Consider the following 8,987-nt stretch of genomic DNA (forward strand, 5'->3'; position numbering starts at 1 on the left):
TCTTAACTGTATTTTAATGATTTATAACTATACCTAATAAATTAGTAATAGATCATGATCAAGCTGTTAGTAAATAACTTAAGGCTAGTTAAGTATCTGTTAATAGTGTATATATGTTATTGGGATGTTATTCTAAAGTTGCAGCTATTTTTCATTTATTAACTGTTAGTAAATGAGGAATAGTTGCAACTTTAGAATAACGTCCCAATAACATATATACACTATTAACAGATACTTAACTAGCCTTTATTAAGTTATTTACTAACAGTTTGTTCATGATCTTACAACATGAACATGCTTAAGCTAATAACTAACACTTAACTATTATATTTACTCACACTTTACAGATCAGTTGTTCACCCTATAATAACACCAGTGAAACTTTTTTATTAGACCACTGGTGTAATTAAATTTTTTTATTTATTTTGTTTTCATGTTTAGCACTTCATGGGTTTGTATTCTTGCATACTGCTGTACTGCCATGTCATGGTTCAGTATGTGTGTTTCTATACATTAAAGACAACTTTTAACATTTCATCTGTGGAGTTTCTTTGGTAAAACACAGCACACAGAAAAGCCTATAAGTGGAACAAGGTTTAGAAACAAACATTTTATATTTTAAATATTACATCAAATTTCTGTAGCTTGAACTTATTCCATCCATTTGCTGTTCTACAAGGATTCATTGGTATTAGTAGTATTAGGTTAACAAACGATGAACAACTCTCTTCTGTAAAGCGTGAGTAAATATAATATTTAAGTGTTAGTTATTAGCTTAAGCATGTTATTGGGACGTTATTCTAAAGTTGCAACTATTCCTCATTTACTAACAGTTAATAAATAAAAAATAGCTGCAACTTTAGAATAACGTCCCAATAACATATACACACCATAACTGATACTTAACAAGTCTTTATTAAGTAATTTACTAACAGCTTGTTCATAATCTCTTAAAAATTTATTAGGTATAGTTATAAATCATTAAAATACAGTTAAGAAGTCATTTACAACTTGTCAACTAACGGCTTGTAAGTTATCCATTGCCCATCTATAAGGCACAGCTGTAAATAATTAACAAACTATTAACTTTTGTTTAACAAGTCATTTATAACTTGTTAACTAACAGTTTATTAATGGTCTTTTAACTAGTTATAACGGATAGTTATTCTAAAGTGTTACCCATCATCTTTACTAAATATTACAGTTATAATTTTGGCATAAAAGAAAAATCAACAACTCTGACGTATACAATGTTTTTTTTTTACTGTTTCCAAAAATATACCAATCCATGACTATCTTTTACAACCCATAAAACATTTGCATTCCATAAAAGCGAGGTTAAAAAAAGCTCATTTAAATTATCTAAATTTTTAATCGCACTATGAAATTGTTACATTCTATTGATGTTTGGATAGTTACATTAATAATTAAAATTCTTATGCAGAACTTGCTATTTTTGGATATTCACAACACGTTTCTCATCTCCCACATGGCCTCCAGCAGTCTTTGTCTTTAGGCATGATTGTGGCCAAAAGGCTTTTGCTTCGACATTGGAAGTCATCTTCACCTCCTACATTTCAAATGTGGATTGCAGACATGACTTCGGTAATACAGATTGAAAGACTGAGATTTTTGAGGACTCATTCTATTGAAAAATATTTCAGTGTTTGGGGTTTATTTCTAAACTATCTAGATGAGCAAACCAGCCACTCAACCTCTGATGATACTTCAGAGACTTAACTTACTTATTTTACATATTTATTTAATTTTACTTCTTTATTCTATTTTCTGTTGTCACTTGCTAAACTGTGATGTCATTGTTATTTGTTCATTGACTCATTGTATGGGATTTGTTCGAGACTGTTCGAGTGCCTAGTGTTGTGTGTGTTTGTGTATGTGTGTATATATGTATGTGTGTCTTTGTGGTTGTTCTTGAAAAATCCAATAAAATACAATTTATAAAAAAAAAAAAAAAATTTAAATTCTTAGCAATGCACGATACTAATCCAAATTTAAATTTTTATGTCTTTAGAAATTTACAAATAAATATATATAAATATATGGCGAGGCAATGGTGCAGTAGGTAGTGCTGTCGCCTCACAGCAAGAAGGTCGCTGGGTCGCTGGTTCGAACCTCTGCTCAGTTGGTGTTTTTGTGTGGAGTTTGCATGTTCTCCCTGCCTTCGCGTGGGTGAATTGGGTAGGCTAAACTGTCCGTAGTGTATGAGTGTGTGTGTGAATGTGTGTGCGGATGTTTCCCAGAGATGTATTGAGGCTGAAAGGGCATGTGCTGCGTAAAAACTTGCTGGATAAGTTGGCGGTTCATTCAGCTGTGGCGACCCCAGATTAATAAAGGGATTAAGCTGACAAGAAAATGGATGAATGAATGAATATATATATATATATATATATATATATATATATATATATATATATATATATATATATATATATATATATATATATTCATGAAACATTAACTTTACTAAATAAAACAATAACTTTACTAAACATTCTAGATATTTTAGAAAAATCTAAAATTCTGACAAATAAAATGTATTTTTGGTTATTGCTACATTACATAAGCCTGATTTTGTTCTCCAAGGTCACAATTGGTTATGATGCTTCCTTGACTATCCTTTAAGATCCATAAGACATTCGATGTCCACAAAAGCTAGGTTAAAAAAAAAGATTTTTTAGATTATTGAAACGTTTATCACACTATCAAAATGCCGCTAAAAGCTTCATCGTGGAACCAAAATCCCTTCCTGGCAGCTTTATTTTTAAGAGCGTATTGCATTAGACACTTATCTGTGGATTGTCTTCTCAACCACTATAAAGCAACCCCTGCTGAAAGGCTAAAGTTAACAGAGGCCATTGCCTTTGTGAAGATAAAATAGCCCTATAATGACTTGGAGGACAGAGAACGTGTGAAAGCCAGGTGTAAAAAACACCTTCAAAATTGCTCCCTTTCTGAAAAGCCATGACGTCAAGAAAGTGTCTTAATTTCTACTTCACTATTGTCTATTCTGATCATAACCCATTATAATGTTTACTCTGTGTGCTAGTTAGCGACTGATAACACCAACGCCGACTCCGATCCCATCAAGAAAAGCACATCTACATCTGCTGAGAAACCCATAATCAGGAGATGAGCGCTTAATGGAGACTTTGCCTCAGAGAAGACGAGTTTTGATAGGAATATTAAGCCTAATTTTCGAGTCAGAACTGTTGAGCTGGGAACTCATTGTGTGTGATTTGATAGATGGCTGGTGTTAATTGGCGGGTGGAAGAAACCAAGCGCATTGTCCTGTTCGGCTCTAATTAAAGCACTTCCTGTTGGAGGAGGGGGAGCCGAGTCTAATTCACAGGTGTTCGCTTCTTTTGTCGCCACGGCAACCGGAATCCCATTCCATCCCATGAATGTTAAGATTGTATCATTTACTGGGGCTCTTTTCCTCTTCGGAGGAAGAAAGAAACACAATCACATGGTCTTTTGATTTCTTCTTCGCTCTCAGATTCTCGCCGTGTCTATCCTTGTATAAAGGCTGCGTATTGAACTTGGGTGCCTTTTGTTGAGTTTTGATAAGTTATTCTACATTTCAATTTTATAAAAACGTCATTATTATTATTTATTGCACCAGACATTTTGATAGAAATACTCATATGCTTTACACATTTCGTCACCCTGGAATTATAAGATTGTATCTGCATTTTAAATCATTTTGAGATATTGAGCTTTAAAGGTTTTGTATTCCATACAGCAAACAATATGTGTGTAACAGTTCTCTTTCATACATAAACATGACAGGGAGCCTAACGCCCCATTCACACGGGGCTTCAGCATCAACGCTTGACTGAAGGCGTGTCTGAAGTTGGGGCTGAAATGATCGTCATAGAAGCGTCAGCCAATGAAATTCAGTCAGCAATAGGCCACTGTCTAGCTGGTGTATTTGTATACAGCGATCTGATTGGCTGACGCTTCCGTCGGCGCTTGAAAAGTTGAGTTAGTCCCAACTTCTGCAGTGAGCAACGCCTCTGAACGGATTCACAATGCAGTTCGGCAACGCCTGACGTCACCCATTCAAAGTGAATGGGAAGCGTTGACGCTGACGCCCTGATTGAATGGGGCATTACAGTTTTTCTCAGTCGCTTTGGTGCGTTTCTCACAACACCAGTGCATTTCTGCCCAACAGTTAATGCATTTCTCAAAACAATCAGTACAAACTGCAAAACCTAGCTAATAACCTGCAAAAGCACGTCACATGCTCAAAATGGATAGTTCATTCCTCAAAAGCAAATATTCATGTCAATGAAAGTGTCAGTATCATCAAAATGAAAAGTCCTGACACCGTTGTTTATGAACAAGATAGTCAAATGGCTTAGTCATGTTTTCATCATGACAGTTTACTCTGTATATTTTTTTCAATGCAAAAAAGTCATTTTGGTGACACCCTGAAAATGCTCAAGACAGAACTATATACTGTTTGCACAGTCATTTGAAAACTACAGTAAAGTTAGACATCACTGCTTACTGAGGTATCTGAGTACAAGACAATGAATATGTATGTTGCACATTTTTACTGCATATGCTCTTTGCAATTCTAATTTCCACAATTTAATTTTTTCCTAATTTACACAATTCCCAGCATTGTGCAAGAGAATAAACACACCCTTATTTACACCAAACATAAACTCCCTTTAGGTAGAGCTGTGCACAACTGTAGACAATATTGCAGTACATATTGCACCTGAACCTACAACATACACAGGTCTGTAAATCATTCATCAAATTGTTCAATTTGAAAGACATTTTCAAGAAAATAAAGATTTAAATTTTGTTTTATAAAATTTGCAAGACAGATTTTGACAACTAGTTCAACATTTTTGTATGTACTGACTCAAGTAATGAAATGAGGACTGTTAGTTTTATATGGAATGACTATTCAGCATTCACAAGTTTAGTTAATTTTGACTGACATGATATGAGCAGATGATGTTATAAATAGCAGAGAGTTGTATGAAAGCAATTCATGTATGTCCAAAAGCATTTGCAATTTGTTGGCAAGAATGAGAAACTGCTACTAGGATGTGCACAAATGACAAATTGTTTTGAGAAATGCATGACCTGTTGTGCAAATGTAAATAGAGTTGTGAGAAATGCACCAAAGCGACTGAGAAAAACTGTAATGTACTCTAAATGTAAAATATCAAAGTTCTCTTACATTTGCAAATTGGAGTAAAAAGACCACGGTAAATGCAGAGAGAAGCGTCAAATTCTGAAAAGTCATTTTCCGCTTGGAATTTTAAGGTTTATCTGGCAGATAAATCATTGGAGCATTACTTTTGAAGAAATACAATCAAAAAATATAGAATTTGGTGTTGTAACAATATATTGATGTTTGAGAAAGTACAGTTTTTGTTTGTTGTTTTTTTTTGGTCTGTGACTTACTACCAAAATATTCCCATATTACTGATGTCCTGTTTTTTCTTTGATATTAATTTGTCTATTAATGCTTCTGCAGCAGCAGACAACATTATTCTAATTGTCCACACTTTTCTGTTTGTTTTAGTTCGGTTGCGCAATTCTGATTGGGCAGACTGATAGTGTTCTCACTCAATTGGCTAGTCAGACTATCACACACAGACGGCAGTCACGCATTTGCTCTGGGTGGGGAAAATTAAATAATACATATATATTTCATATCACAGCCTCTTGCGATTAGCTAATCGTAAAGTTTCAAATTGCGATTGCAATTAGATTTCGATTAAATGCACAGGCCTACTCCTGAGGACACGCCGGGTGAATCTTCAAAGGGAACATTCTTTTATTTATTCTCTTTTCAGCTTAGTCCCTTTATTAATCTAGGGTCACCACAGCGGAATGAACCGCCTCAAAGGGAACAGTGTACTTCATAATCTTATTCAGATCTCCCTGGCTACGCTGTTTCACTGTCTTTACAATAAAATGAAAACATGATAAAAGAAACTGTCTATTTTCATTTTGATATTAGCAACTTAACAGACACCAAAAATGTTGAGGCAACATGTTGCTAAATATTTATATGACTGTCATCTTCACTGTATGCATATTTATAACAAAACAAAGCCTATAACATTAATAATCAATAATGGCCATTATTTACATTTACATTTAGTCATTTAGCAGACGCTTTTATCCAAAGCGACTTACAAATGAGGTAAGCAATTTACACAACAATAAGAGCAACAATGAATAAGTGCTGTCGGCAAGTTTCAGGTGTGTAAAGTCTAAGAAGGAAAGCATTAGTAATTTTTTTTTCTTGTAGTTAGTGGAGGAGTTAGAGAGGGAGTTTCATATTAGTAAGGAAAGTGGAGACTAAATAGTTGAGTTTTTAGTCGCTTTTTGAAGACAGCGAGTGACTCTGCCGTTCTGATGCAGTTAGGGAGTTCATTCCACAAACTGGGCAGATTGAGCGTGAGCGTTCAGGAAAGCGTTTTCTTTCCTCTTTGGGATGGAACCACGAGGCGACGTTCATTCACAGAATGCAAGTTTCTGGAGGGCACACAAATCTGCAGAAGTGAGAGCAGATAAGAAGGGGCGCAGCCAGAAGTCGCTTTGTAAGCAAACATCAGTGCTTTGAATTTGATGCGAGCAGCAACTGGCAGCCAGTGCAAATGAATGAGTAGCAGTGTGACATGTGCTCTTTTAGGTTATATAAAAGTATAACGTACAATATGTTCATACATTATAGGAAATAAAGGCAAGAAATCAGTCAAAAGTGCAGAATCAGTGTAATTATTATACTAACTTTGTGATCAGTCAAAACACGTTACCTGAGAAATAAATTCAAAAGACCAAAGTCGGGGAATATGTCGTTAGATGTAGACAACAGGATGAATTAAATATTAAGTTAACAAATATAGTGAAATTATATCCAGTGGTAAATCCTTGATGAACAGTCCAACGTGCACAGCTCTCATCTGGGTAGATGTGCTCAAAGCACCCGCTGACTGCCTGGAGCTTAGACGTGCACATACGTTGCAGCGCATGCCAGAGTGTGTGTGTGTAGTCACGTGATGTGCATTCTCAGTGGTATGTAATGTGGACGGAGAGCTGTTCAGAAACGCTAGGTTAAACGCCAGTGTGGACGCAGAGCGTTTTCATTCTAAACGCTGTTTTAGAAGTCAAAGGAAAATAAATGAATAAACATTGCATTACTAAAGTATTTAGTCTAACTGAGCAAGAAGGTAACACAACAAATTTTCCCCATGAAACTTGCAAATATATATTGCATTTACAGCACTCTCTGTGAATCAATATCACATAATCATACACTCATGAACTGTAAGTACTGTGTTGCTCTGCCAAACACCTCTTCATTGCTATGATAACAGTTCTGAAATCCAGCAATGCCCACTTTAAATTGCAGATAAGTGCTAGTTTTGGGAGAAAATACATGATATCCCGTGTTATGAAGTTTGAATGCTTGCTAGAGGAAAATATACCTTACAGGCGTACCGAGGCTCTTTTTTAAATGGTTAATTCCCCCACAATGTGATTTACTCCCTCATGTCAGTCGGAACTCAACCTCCTTTCCTCTGGATTGTTTTAAGGATGTTCATGCTGTTCTTTATGTAATATAACAAAACACCAGGTGCAGTAGGGTTAAAAAAAAACACAGAAAACAGCATAAAACTATGCTTTCTGAATATAGTACATCATATGATAGCACCTGGTGAGGCATTGGCTGACATTTAGGTGATTAAAAAGTCATTTAAAAGTCGTTTACGCTGTTGTTGTTCTGATTTGGCATCAATTGAGTCTTAAGGGTTAATTTATGCGATTTCATGTGAAATTTATGGATTGATTGGATAAGTGTCTTTATATGAATTGTATAGTATAATCAAGTATAATCAACAAATCATTCACAGAAAGTGTTTTTATACTGCTAGGGTCTTCTTTCTGTAAAGGCCCTATAGCAACCCCCTAGCAATACTGTTGTGAAAAGTTTGTTGTTGTAAAGCACAAAAAAAAAAATACAAAAAAATATTATATATATATATATATATATATATATATATATATATATATATATATATATATATATATATATATATATATATATATATATATATATATATATATCACAAGTGTGATATGGCTGTATTTCAGCACTGGTGGGAGGCGTGCGTTGGCTCAAGACTGCAGGTTGAGTGATGATATACATCTATATCGCACTGCTACAAGTGTAAAGTTGAGTTTATACAACAGTATGACAGCATAATTGTGTGTATAAAAAAAAATCAAACACAGAAGCTGATGTCAGAACAGCAGAAACCGTTGCTCATTCACCAACGTCACTTTAGAGCTAGTGTTAGAATGATTCACCAGCGTAATGTCTAAAATGAATATGACAATGAATAGGACATAAATGATGACAAAACAGCTGATTTTGCTCACATTTTAGGATTATAAGGCTGTACAGCATAAAATGCCACCACTCTACAGAGATTTCCCAATTTTACTCTGGTGCAAATAACCCTGAAAAAGCCAAAGCAAAGCAAACACTACCAGTTTACTATAGTATAAATACAGCACAACAACATATAAAAGAGAGAGATAGACTCAGAATGTCACTTACCTGTTTTATAATAATTTCATCAGCTGTAGTTTTTCTCCCTCTAAGGACTTATTATGCCTCTCTGTTGCCATTTTGCGGCAGAACGTCAACTGTCTATGCTCTGCTCAGCATCACAGGCTGATGGCTGCGAACACACAGAATCTCCGAAATTATAAATATTTAAAATAAGCACTATCATTATAAATAAATTGCATAGTTGTAATCTAAACAACTACATTCTCGCTGCATTCAAAAGCCTCAATAATACATTATGTTGTCTAACAGCTGCAATATTTGCCAAACTGTAATGAATCGTTTTGTATATGTTTAGTATGTGAATTGTTTTATAATATATATATATATATATATATATATATATATATAT

The sequence above is a fragment of the Danio rerio genome, chromosome 2 (assembly GCF_052040795.2).
Source record: "Danio rerio strain M-AB ecotype USA chromosome 2, GRCz13ab, whole genome shotgun sequence".
Taxonomy (NCBI): Eukaryota; Metazoa; Chordata; class Actinopteri; order Cypriniformes; family Danionidae; genus Danio; species Danio rerio.